The 13,165-nt window shown below is 43.1% G+C and overlaps 1 long non-coding RNA gene across 1 annotated transcript in view; it reads right to left on the reverse strand.

Moving 5' to 3' along the window:
- Positions 1-7,489: 7,489 nt before the first annotated feature.
- The window catches only part of LOC139620361 (uncharacterized), a 69,751-nt gene continuing 64,075 nt past the window's right edge, over positions 7,490-13,165 (reverse strand). Inside the window, exons 4-5 of the long non-coding RNA XR_011690815.1 lie at positions 7,971-8,112; positions 7,490-7,767 (exon numbers count right to left, since the gene is read on the reverse strand). This is a non-coding gene — a long non-coding RNA (uncharacterized lncRNA). The remainder of the gene's footprint in view (positions 7,768-7,970; positions 8,113-13,165) is intronic.

A 13,165-nucleotide genomic window follows, 5' to 3' on the forward strand; every position in this document is an offset into this window, starting at 1 on the left:
AGAAATCATTTTAATGGTAACAGTAAAAATTACAGGGTATCGGTGATTATATTTTCTTCCAACAAATGCCAACGAATATAAATTTTCATACAACATTGTCATGTGGTTGAATTCTAAGAAAAATATTAATTACTTAAAAAAACAATTTTGGTTCTAAGCAAAAATGAAAATACAGTTGACGATCAGATTTCAAAAGAGTAAACAAGAAATACGCTAAATCTGACTATATCTGACTGGGAATTCGCTGCACCTCCAAAAAACGGAAAAGCACCCAGACCGCCTCCCGTCCCATCATCATTAATGTTGTTGCTTTTAATTAATCGCTCGTTAATGTCGCCATCCATTTCCCCGCAGATCAGAGGAGCGAGGAGCCGACAACCCCGCCAAACAAATGCACATTAAAATATCGCCGGGAGGCTTGAGTGAAAATTACCCCGATGTAGAAATGACCTTAATATGATGTAATCAATCAAGCTGTCTGCTGGGACACTGGGAATCACAATGTTAATCTTTTAGTTTGAAGCGGAGGGGGAAAATAGCCTGTCATATTTTACAACTCAGCCAAAGAGCACACAGTTTATGCAAGTTCAGTGACATATACGGAGAACGCCTCCTGCAACAGTATGAGCTGTATACTACTGCAGGAAATCTATTTACGCAGAGTATTTACAGAAAGATCCAAACATTTTGTGATATGGGCCTTAAGGCCTCTGGGCCTGCGCTCCTTTTTTTATATATAGCATAGCCTTAGTGACACCTAAGTGTTTGTAACTAAATGTTAATTTATGAAAAAATATATAGCAGTTGTGTAGACTATTTTAGTATTACAAAATTAATAGTCTAAAGTTAAATAACAAAACTGATTCCAAATTTTAGAAAATTATTCTGAATCTAAAAAGGAAACATTTCTCACAAGGTTTTCTTTACAGTCATTCACTTTGAATTCATTACAATAAAGACATGAATAAAATATTTTAGGGAAAAAATATTTGAGTTCCTGTTTCATTTTTTTTATTTTAAATGCATTTTAGTCACTGAGAAATGTGGTCAAACTTCATGTAAAACAAGCCAGAATGCAGTTTGACAGGTATTCTGTAAAATTTTTGGTGAGATATATGAACTGAACAATGAAAAAAAAAAGGCTGGCAATCACAGAAATAAAGGCTGCTGTGGACAGCTATTTCCCTTGCTAAACTTGCCCTGTGAGAGCCACTACGCAGAATGAGTGCAGTATGTACCAAACTTGGGTGCAGGAGTATTAGCACTAAGAACATACACACAATTTGGCAGGTTACAAGAGGCTCATGTGGGCAGCATCAAGTGCTGAGGCCGGGGCATGTTATCATTAACAACTGTGGACAGATAGAACAGGCCCAAGCCCACAAGTGTCCATTTCACACCAAGCTGGCATGGCAGCAGGTTAGGACTCCAGAGAGCCGTCTGCCACCCCTCAACAGCCCTTTGAAGCACATCAGCTTCTGGGATTTCTGGTTCTCATCTTTGAAACAAACCCCCTTGAAGGTCCAACCTGAGATTTGTGTTCTCACCTCCTGCAACGATCTGATCTGGGATTTTGTTCTCGTCATAGCAGCTTCAGTGACACTTTTTCCACTGCTACTGGGCTTTGATAACACAGTGGGGCTGAGGGAAATGTGTAGTTAAAAGGTACAATGGACAAACAGAGATTTCTGTGTCACTTACTATAACAGTTTTATATATATTATTCTACAATAACTGTAAAAGCATGGTAAGGTGTATTTTATAAATGAACAAATTTTTGATTTGAAATGTTGCAGTCACTACAGTACACTGTCCATTCAAAATCAATATAACTAAAGAATTTAATAAGTGACAGATTTAAAAAAAATACAAACCAAAAGAGATATCAGTAAGCCAAACAGCTAAAAAGGATTAATGGCTTTAAATCCAAAACTCAAAATCTCTTTTCAGGTTTCAAACCCTAAACAATATTCTGTGAAAAGAAATGAAAATTCCTGGAGGATATGTAACACACAGTTTCACATCCCACAGCCTGCATATGAGCCCTGAAACTGCCCCAATGTATTGTTATACTGTATGAGGGGAGTGACGTCACCGCAGCCAGCTATAGTGGGGCCCCACAACACAACACACACATACATACATACTCCTAGCCATAAAAGTGCTTAGCAGGACGGATGGGAAAGGCTCTGTGTTCAGTTTTTTTCTCCTCCTAGACATGAAGCAAAATCAGTCCTAATGTGCAGTGAGGACATACACTGGACGTATCACATGTAATGATGCAGTTTCAATTTGCCTGAATACATAATTAATTTAGGACAAGTGCTTAACATCACCAACATTTTCTAAGATTGTTCAAATATTCGTCAGATACACACACAAATGAATATTTGGACAATACACTGTATCGGTCTCAAATATATTCAGGTAAAGTAGCTGTTTACTGTAGGAGAGTTTTCATCTCTTACCCAAATCTACAAGTCTTGTTGATACCCTCAAGCTAAATGCATCTGCTTATATGTTTCCACTGCCAAGCTACGCAGGCCCTCAATCCAAGGGGGACTCTAAGAGATTTCAGCAAATCACAAAGATGACTAAAACTCAACCTGATACACATCCACACAGATACACACTTCTTGTCGCATGCATGCATGCGTGCGTGCACGCATGCATGCATGCACGCACGCACGCATGCATGCACGCACGCACACACACACACACACCCATCCAGTGCTGTGCTACTAAGTGCTGTGGTGTAATGTACTCTGAGGCAAACATTTTCAAGTTAGCCTCTTTTCCCCACAGGAGCAGATGACTTCCCATCATGAGGAAAAAATAACTTAGGCCAAGCTGCACACTTACACTATAAGCCTGACATCACATAGGAAACAAACCATAAAACGCCAAACACTCTACAATCCAACAAAGGCCAATAAAGGTTTTAGCGACTGAAGCACAAGCACTGCAAGTAGCAAACAAACCCGGCAGCTCTCCTGCACTGCTTCCATTTCCATAGAGATTATTTTCTCATTCTCCCTTTAGACTCCTGTAACCTGGCAGTGACCAGCTACATTATTTATTTGTTTGTTTTGCCGCACAGTGTATATGTGTGTCCGTGGTGAGAAAGCAAATGTGCGTGTTGCTGGACTGACAGGATGATTAATAGGAGCTAAAGCCAAGGGTGTTGGGTGGGGAGGGTTGATGGTGGATGGAGGTGGGGGTGGGGGCTGGGTGGGACTTCGGCAACACATCAAAAACAACAGCACTTCCCGGGGTTTGCTGCCACTTCCTCTGCAGGACCACCCCACTCCCCAGATTTCTCCTCCACCCCTGCACATGAACCTGGGGTGGATCGATGGGGGCTCACAGAGAAGAGTTAATGAAGAATTTCTCTAACACACACCTACAGAAGCAGGGTGGATGAACTGCATAATTGGTCTGCAGGAGCACTGCAGGAAGAAAGAGGCAGAGGGAAGAAACACATGAAGGAGAATTTCAATGTGCATCAGAACTGCGTGTTGTTTGTTGAGGAGGCACAGTAAGTGCTGAAATGGCAGATAGTTTCTAACACAACCTGGATAAATATTGACTCTGGACACGATTCACTAGTGACGGCTCAAGCAGGAGTTATAAGTGTTGAAAAAGGGTGACGGAGGGACAAGTGATGTAGTAGGTTGGGGATGAAAGTCACTTTGCTGAACTTGAGCAAAACTTGGAAGAGGAAAATGGCAAACGAGGTAGAGAGCAAGGAGGGAAACAGAAGTCAAAGTCAGGTTACAGGTGAGATTAGCTTGCTGAGTAGAAGCAGAGATGCATTTTCTCTCACTTGATGACGGAATGAAACAACAATCCATGATCCATTAATTATACACTTGACATCAATTAGAGAATAATTAGAACTGCAGAGGCCCAGGTCTGAGAGTACGGTGCAACTAACCAGTCAGCTGGTCTCCTCCACTGATGGAGGGAAGCGTTGAAAGACTGCCCTCCTGTGTCAGATACACAAACACATGTTGCACAATAGACTTATACTCAGCTTCTCTCTCTCTCTCTCTCTCTCTCTCTCTGTAGTTATTGACATTGCCTCCTTTAATAGAAATAACTTCTGTGCCAGCAAAGAGAGGCCACTCAGAGCACAGAATACACAGACACTCAGGTTACTGGATCTAGATGAATACTGAAGATAAACATTCATATATTAAAGGGAAGAGAACTTTCTGTCTTAATTTGTGCACAGCATATGTATTTATACAATACCTGCATCAAGAAAGAAATTCTTTGTATTTATTGTATGAACTAAAAGAACCTATATCATATGAACCCTGCCTCCTGTGTTTCTGCATGTTTGTGTACGTTCCTTGCACTACCTCATCATGAGAGAGAAAGAGAGAGATAAACACTGGATTTTAACAGGTTGTCATCCTCCACTCCTGCTCTTTTCCGAAGGGAGCCAGCTGCCAAATCCCTGAGCATGCTTAACAATTCCATTACCGCCGTGCAGAACACCCACACCACTCTTCTGAAGCCAGGGCATTTTAGCGGAGAAGAGTTTATTGACTTCAAATTGTTACCACTTGGGCCTTCTTCTCTCATTTCTGAAAAAAAGGAAAGAAAAAAACAAAACAATGAACCTACGTGTGCAGCATGTGTAGCCCCTAAATGAATTTTAAGTGATGTTTGCTCAGATGAGGTCAGGGAAGAGTGCAGAGTGACAGCTGCTCATATGATGGCGCCATGCAAATGTTAGCCCGCACACAAATGCTGATTGCTCATCACTGGAAGGATTTTATTCGGAAGTGTGGTTTCTGTTAAAATCCAATGGTTTGTTTTACAGCGGAGCTCATCTGTGGACCAAATGTGTCACATAGTAAGATGGGAAAGATTCGGTCTTTCTGGTTGTGCTAATAAAGTGTGACGGACGATTGGATTCGCGATCTGCCCTGTCTTCGCTTGCCATTTTTATAAGCCCATATATGTCACGCAGTGACATTTGCCATGTGGTAAAACTGGACAACTTGCCACTCTATTTTGGGGATTTCCCCCCCACCCCAACCATGTCACACATATGCTGAAAATAATGTTTTTTTGTGACCCATTCAGTGTAACCTTTGAAGTTGTCATTTGGAACAAGGCTACTGTGGGACACTTATAACCTGTCAGCTGCTGAGACTTGAGTGTGTGCACTGGGCTTACACACACCTGTAGGCCTGGGGTCATGGTGGCACCTTCCAACTTTTCCTCTGGGATGGTCTGCTCTGCAGTATGTGTGTGTATGTGTGTGTGAGTGTGTGTGTGTGTGTGTGTGTGTGTGTGTGTGTGTGTGTGTGTGTGTGTGTGTGTATGCGTGCGTGTGTGTGTGCGTGTGTGTGTGTGCGTGCTCCTGTAACTCCAAACTACAGGGAATAACCTACATGTAAGTAAACAAAACTCAAAACTAAATCTCCAGAATCCCTCAACAATAACATGGTTTTATTTTGAAATGTAATGGTCACTGTCTGGTCTCTACTGACAAATGTGTTTTTATTTAACTGAAAGTCATTGCACTGCAGAACTTTGTTCTATCATTCAATCATTTGCTCCAGTGTGTTCACACCATCAGTCACCACATCACAGTGTTGTGATTTCAATGACTGATTTACAATAACTGGTTGTTAGTGTGATGTCATCTAACAGTTCAGCTACAGTCAACTTTCCAGTGCCAGCGAGGAGGAAATGAAGTGACCATGTTTAATACCAGCTGACGTCTTTGTGGTACTTAAAAGTAAATGGATTTCTGGTTTCTCATTGCCTGCAGTGGACAACAATTCCTGATTGTCCAGAATCTGGCTGCTCTTTTAATGTTGTGAGGTGATTTGCAATCAAACGCAAAGCCTAACAATAATGAATTTGTTCATCATAATGCATCTTGGAAAACAACTAATCTGTGTAAATTATTGTTGCACAGAACAAAATTTAATAAAATCAACTGTGTTACTACTCGGAGCGAGAAGTCTGAGACAGTGTTTGTGGCATGAAATAGGAAGGGAAGAGTTTGTTTGGAGATTGCTCTAAACCCATGATTCAGCCTCATTTCCTCAACAATCAAATACAGACAAAAAAAAATTGAAAAGGAAATGCATTTACAGCATGTTGAACATATATTTACAGACACAGTGCGTGTGTGCGTGCACATGACCATGTCTCCCACACACATCCTGAGAGACAGGTGTTGATGCAGCGGCATCAGTCATCATTCACTATACTGTGGCGCTGGTAGCCAGACAGACTGATCTGTTTCCTCACATTGACAATCGGCTGCCTGGCTGTACAAGGAAACTCAGGGCCTTCGTCTGCAGTATACAAACTGAAAGGGCGCAATCAGTAAAAAAGAGGAAAATCACACTTTCCACTGTTCCATTATGTACTAAGGGTTCGATCAAGACAGTAGAGATGGTGGGAAGGGAGGAGGGGAGGCGCGCAATATAGGAATAAATGTGCACGTATGGGTTGTGGTTGGGGGTGAGGGTGGGGGGTTCTCTGCCGCTGGGTGAGCTTATCCAGAGGATCTGTTCTGCTTCAAGAGAAGGAGAGAGCGGTCTGATAGGAAGAGAGTGTGCCACACACTTGCGCTGAGACACACACACACACAAGCCAGGACTTTGTCAGCCTTACCTACCGCTGAGTGTGTGAGCACCCCTGCTCCAAAATCAGAGCTCCAATAACAAACTCTACTGGCTCTTCTGATTGGTCGTGATGAATGCTCTCTGCTCACTGGACCCGTGTAATGTCTGCCAAAAGGGGTCTGATGGCCTATCACCTTTATTTCATGCATGAAATAAAATGTGTGTGACAGTGTGACTATGTGCATACATAAGACTGTACATACGTACACATATGGATATGCGTAAGCTGTAAGTAATGCTTGTTTGAAGCATCTAGACTGAAAAGTAGCAGCAAGACAGCAAAGACACAAAACAGAACTAAGTAAGTCAAAAGAATAAACCTTTCAGAAAATGAGATCCATCTATTATTCAAGCTTTGCCTTGGCTTTAATTAAAATGTACTTTGTCTTTTATCAGAAAGTGGGCAGGGGGGTTATGGCGGACTTGCCCTTTATTCTGTCCACCACCTTTTTTAGTGAGGAAAGTCAGTGGGTGCCAAATGGCAAAGCCTGCCGGATCATTATTTGAGTGCCAAAACGGCGGGAGAGGAAAAGGCAGCAGAAAGCCAGTCATTAAAATTCCTACCACCTTGTTGACTGTATCTCCCCAACCAGCTTTCATTTCCCTCTCAGGACTTGGAGGCGAGCGACGGTGAGAGAGTGCAGCTTGGCTAAAGACAAGAGAGGCAAACCTTAAAATGGATGCAGAAGAGATGTCTTGGAAAACAGCTCTAGACGCTGAAATGTACCGAACATTTAAACAATGCTGATCACAGATCAGTGGGATTTGTGTCAAATAGGAACGCCACATCAGCTTTTAATAATGCTACTCTGATGTGTAAGATCAAAACAAGAGAAAACCTCTGAATCTCAGCCCTCGATTTAGGATAGGTGACCATCAGAGAGAAGGCAGATAATCTCGGATAGACATGTCCACTCTCTTTACCGTTTCCTCTTTCTCTTTGTTGAAGCACATACGAGGACCACACAGAGAGCTGAGGGCAGATAGTCAGTGTGTATTAAGGGACTAGTGGGCGCAGACGAGGATTTGTGCAGTGGACCTCGGAGGCTCTTGGGGGTCTGGTGGTGGCCCTCGGTATTGGTGACAGTGTCTTGGCCATGAACCACTGAGGGGAAAGGGAGAGATGAAGCTTGTATTTAACTTCTGACCTGCACATCACCAAATGTTTCATGCTGTGGCAGTATGTGTTGTCTAAGTTGATTGTCAATCATTAGAAAGAAGTAATCTGAGTACTGATGGATTAACATAAAAATGTATGTGTGCGTGTGTGTGTGTGTGTGTCAGTGGGATGGGTCTGGTCTAAATTACCTGCTAACAGACAGGCCGACAGCTGTCAGTGAGGATGTGTTGATGGGCCACCAGTGACGGCTCCTCCCTCGGCACCACCATTAGCCGTTACCTCCCTCCTCTTCCTCCCCTCTCACTTCAACCTTCCTCTGTACCTCAAGCGCTGCGGTAGGTCAGGTAGGTAGAGATGGTGAGCAAAAAGCGAAAAAGGGAGAGCAGCAGAGAGGCAGACAGGGTGAAAGGGGAGACTTTTATTATCATCATTGTTTCAAGCTCACTGACACACACGCCCCCCCGCCCCCCCATCGTTGACTGCTCAAATGTCCTGTCTTTTCAACACACCTGAGCTCTCCCTCACTCGCCTCACTCCTCTGTGCCCAACACTACCCTCCTCTTTCTCTCTCTCGAATCTCAGTCCTGCAAATCCCTCCTTATGCCCACACAACTCCTCCACTCCCCATTTGCTCCTCTCCTGTTTCTTCCTTCCCTCTCAATGGGCTCACACTGAGTTTGGAGGTTTAGGGAGAGAGCGGGGTAGGGGTGGAGGGAGGTGGTGGTTGGGGGGGGGGGGGGGGGGGGGGAGGCAGGCCTCTGGCTGTAAGGGAGAGTGCACCTGGATGGGCAGGCTTCCTGGACACACTGTGAGGGGCTATTGTCCTGCATGTCAGCAGCCCCTCTCTTTTAATGGGGCCCGTATATCATCGTTCTGATTATGGCAGATGACTGGGACTTTGGGAAGGAGGGGTGGAGATGGTAGATCTGGGAGAGACGTACATGTGTGTGTGAGAGTGAGAGAGAGAAATAAAGAGAGTATGTATTGGGGAGGGAGGTGGGATGAAGGCGAGGTTTGGGGACAGAGGCTTAAAAACGCAGGGACCCCCAAATCCCCCATCGACTGAAATCCTAGCACTTAACCCCAGCTATGGCATTGTGTGCTGCTGTGGGGATTTTTTCCTTTTTTTGTGGCCGTCATTCTTTTTAATGGACTCTCTCGCTCCATCTACTCCTCCCTCTCTCCATTCACCCTGTGGATTCTTTAGCTGAGAAAGTTTTTTTTTTTCCTTTTGGTTTATGACTTGTTTTCCTTTCAGAGGTAGGAGGAAGGGAAGTGCAGGCCAGTCACCTGTCCTCTCCTGCCTGGACGCCCTCTCAGACCAGAAACTCTTAAGAGATTTCACAGGGGAAAGAACCATGGAGATTGCTGAAATGAACCGTCCTTTTCGGGAGAGATAGATTTCTTGCAACCGAGTACATGTCAGTCAGTGACAGGTGGCTGCTGTTCTACAAATTTACTGTATAAAGTAGAGCCCATTAACCCTCTGAAAAATCTAATGGGGAGAAAATCATTCTCTTCAAGTATTTAATGAAAATGTCCCAGACACAAAACATGCTTACAATAGTACATTTAAATATTAGCTGTTAGATTCAGAATTGACTTGACTAAGATCTAGTCATTTACCTAGTGAGACCGTTTTGCTGTGCACTCATCATACCCTGATCTGCTGAATCATTGTTCACCTCAGTCATGAGGTAAAACATTTGCAGTTCACCTCACATTTTTAACAAAATTACAAATAGTTTTTTCATAGCAAATTTTTGCTATGGAACTTCTTAAGTTGAACTTTTAAATCTAAATAGGTTAATTGTTCCAACAAAAACATGTATTTTTGAACACAATTTGTACAGCTAAGCCATTTAACATGTGCACTCTTTCCCAGTGCACCAGCTTCTGAGTGTTGTGTGTTTGAGTACGTTACTTTTGAAAGATGCATCTGACTCCACAATGGACCAAAGACTGAAGTCTTTTAAGTGACTGAGTGAGTCATACATTTCAAGGGGACAAATGGCAGCTAATCAAGTAAGTAAGAGCTTACCTTTCAAATGAGGAAAGGGTTATTTCCCTCATAATTAACTACCTATGTTGGATTTGTATGGTGTGTGTGAGTCTGTGTGTGTGAGAAGGAGGGGTGTTAAGGTTGCATATATCTGGAAACATAATGTGTGTGTGAAACAGATGGGCAGGCCAAAGTAAGCCATCCTTAATTAAGTTTTATTTTCATTCATTTACTGTCCTTAACAGCAAAATGCAGCTTCATCTTTGTTGTCATTCAGCTGCTATCTCAATTTAGAAAGTTTGCATTTGTTTAAACTGGTATAACAACAACAATCTTTTGTAATGTTTACTGACCACAGACAACTATAACTTTTGTTCACATTTATTGCAACAGAACAGCTAGTTTGTGTGTGTGCATATGTGACTAAATTTGCGTGCCTGTGCATGTGTGCTCATTTCCCAGAGCTGATTAGACGACAGCAGCCATACATCACAACGTGACCTGTGGTGCTGAATCTGGAACAAATGTTTACACAATTACCACTCATGAGCTAAAGCAACCCTTCTGCTTTCATCATTTCAAAAAACACATTTTAACTGCATCATAGTATTGAACAGTTAGAAAACCAAATTCATTACTATTTTAGATTCGTTGAAAGCCTGACATTAACTGAAAACAATCTGCTTTTAGGCTCAAAGCTGGAAAAGTTGTGCACAAGTTGGGTGCTCTCCTTTAAAGCTGCAGGATGACATTACAGAAAGTACAGTTTCCTTTTACAGAAAGTTTGAGGTTCATTATTTTTCTGCACAGACTGTTTTTTATTCACTTTCTGTAAATTTCTTTAAACACAAATACTGTGGCTGACTTAAAAACTGATGGTCACCTGTAGTAGATCATATATTCCTTTTTATTTTTCCAAGAAGAAACATGAGGTGGTAGATTTACAGGGTGTGAGTGCATGTCAGAGTACTTCCTATTTGGATGGAGGTAGCTGTATAGAGGGCAGAAGGAAACCTATAATCCCTCTATGCTGCTTGAATCGAGTCATTCTGAAAACAGTGAGTCAGTGTCCGCTCGCTGCTTGGTGCGTCAGATGAGAAGCAGTTAATGTGTCAGTAATTGGACAAGCAGTATATTTTGGGAAAAGCCCTTTATAAAAATATCCACCCACAGACTCAGAGAGTGTGTGGTGCACACGCAGACCTCCTCACAGTCTGAAGAATAAACAAACAAACAAACAAACAAACAGAAAAGACGAGATAGAGAGGGCTGAAAAAAGGAGGTAGAAATAGCAGCTGTATTCTTCTCGTGTGTCTGGCTGGCGGCTCTCGGGGGATTGGCGGGATTAAGTGAGAGCTGCGGATGACATCACGGGTAAGGACGGCCGCTTGACTCGTAAACTGCCCCTTGGTTCGTGCATCTACAGGCCGGGTGCCAGAGCCAGGGTGTGGACGAGGGGGGTGAGGGGGATCATTAGTGAGGTTTTATTGGAGCACTGGGGAGGAACCGCTGGTACATGGGTGCAGACGCACAGGAAAACAGGATTCAGACGGGCTGTGTAGTGCAGCTATTTGATTGCTCCCAGACCCTCACTGCACACTGTGTGTGTGTGTGTGTGTGTGTGTGTGTGTGTGTGTGTGTGTGTGTGTGTGTGTGTGTGTGTGTGTGTGTGAGAGAGAGAGAGAGAGAGAATGAGTGAATGATGGAGACACAGAGAGAGAATAGACTGTGTATTTGATATGAGATTGATGCACATATTATGGAAGCAAGTAAGTGCAGGAGAGTCTTCACTTGTGTTTGAAGCGCTCAAACACATAAGCAAGTCTGTGTGTGTGTTTGCAAGGATTTGTTGGCACGTGTATGTAATTGTCCTTTTATACTTGCCTGTGCATGTTTGTGCACGCGTCTTTCCTTGTGATGGAAACCAGAGATATCCTATAACTGTGGGGGCCTGATCTGTGAGTGGGCTGTCCAATGACGTTTGCTCCGAGTTCTCATAAAACGCACAAGGCAAAAGCCAGAATTCATTTTCATTTTCAGAGCAACACTGCCTCCCCTCCCCCTTACACTCCTCCTCCTCCTTCGCTTCTTTCTCCTTATGAATGTATAAAAGACGACAGCAAGGATATCCAGTGCTGGCTGCTACAAATCCCACTCAGTCACCTCCAGATGGGATAGCTGCCTTTTACACTGAGAGCTCAGCAGTAGCCCGTCCTGACTCATTGTTTCACTCCATATAAAATTAAATCAACCACATCTTCTGGGGGTGGCTCAATACGAGCTACCTTTTCCAGTTAGCTGGAAGAGATCCCTCTGAGTGATCTGTGACTGTGTCTTCTGTGGAGATTTGTCATACTGAAACAGCTCATAATGACCCATGTGGTGTTCAGTACATGAAGCAGGGCTAGCAGACAGTGGTTTGACACACTCTTTAAGATTTGCTCTGTGTGTGTCTCGTCACCGACAGCCTGGAGGAAAGGCCAGAGGAGCTGTATCCTCTCCATCATGCCACGGCTAGGAAATGAGCCATTCACTCTGACCGCTGCTGTCGTGCCGTCTGACCTCGCAAGGCAGGAAGGCCCACTGTGGTCTCATAAAAAATGCCAGTCATAAAACAGCCCAGGGGGTAAGACACTCTTGAGCTATTAGCTGGTGATATTGATGAGATTTCAGTAGGTGTCAGGGTGTAAGATTGGATGAGGCTAGGAGGCAGGCTTGTGTCTCAGAAATGATAGATATGCTGAGCATGGTGAAAACGTCACATCATAAGGAGATGAGCTGAACTTATTAATTTGATCATATCTGTGCCTGCGTCAGCCTTTTATTTACAATATTTGTGGCACAGCCCATTTAACATAAATGTCCTGGCTGCTTCTGTCCAAAAAGAACAGAGTTAGCCTTAAAACTGACTCTAATAGTGTTATTAGTTCACTTTCTCAAAGTCTGCAGTCAAACAAAGCGCTACCCACACACAGTCTCAAAGCACTAAATACACTTGTTATCAATTGGGGGAAAGGCATTATTACCTATTAGCTGTTTTAATGGTGCAAACAGGGGCACACAAAGTAAATACTGAGGTTTACGACTTCCCGTACTTGAGAACAGCATATGTTTGATTGTGGTTGCTAATGTTAAACTAATTAGGGGGGTCTGAGCTGAAATACTACGCAGAACATTGATGTTCACTGAGTTGTGACTAAACACTGGTTAAGTGTGAGAAAAGTAGGAGCATCCATGCTTAATAATGGCCTAAAAAACACATCTTAATACTTTTTGTAGTTTATTCCAATGACTAACACAATTAAATCAGCCACTAGAGAGGACGTAGGATGGGGTTTTCTTAGGAGATATTATTCTGTTTTGTGGATAAATGTGTTTTGC

The sequence above is a fragment of the Trachinotus anak genome, unplaced genomic scaffold (genome assembly GCF_046630095.1).
Source record: "Trachinotus anak isolate AG129_WGS33_773 ecotype Australia unplaced genomic scaffold, CSIRO_AGI_Tana_v1 ptg000004l, whole genome shotgun sequence".
NCBI classification, from domain to species: domain Eukaryota; kingdom Metazoa; phylum Chordata; class Actinopteri; order Carangiformes; family Carangidae; genus Trachinotus; species Trachinotus anak.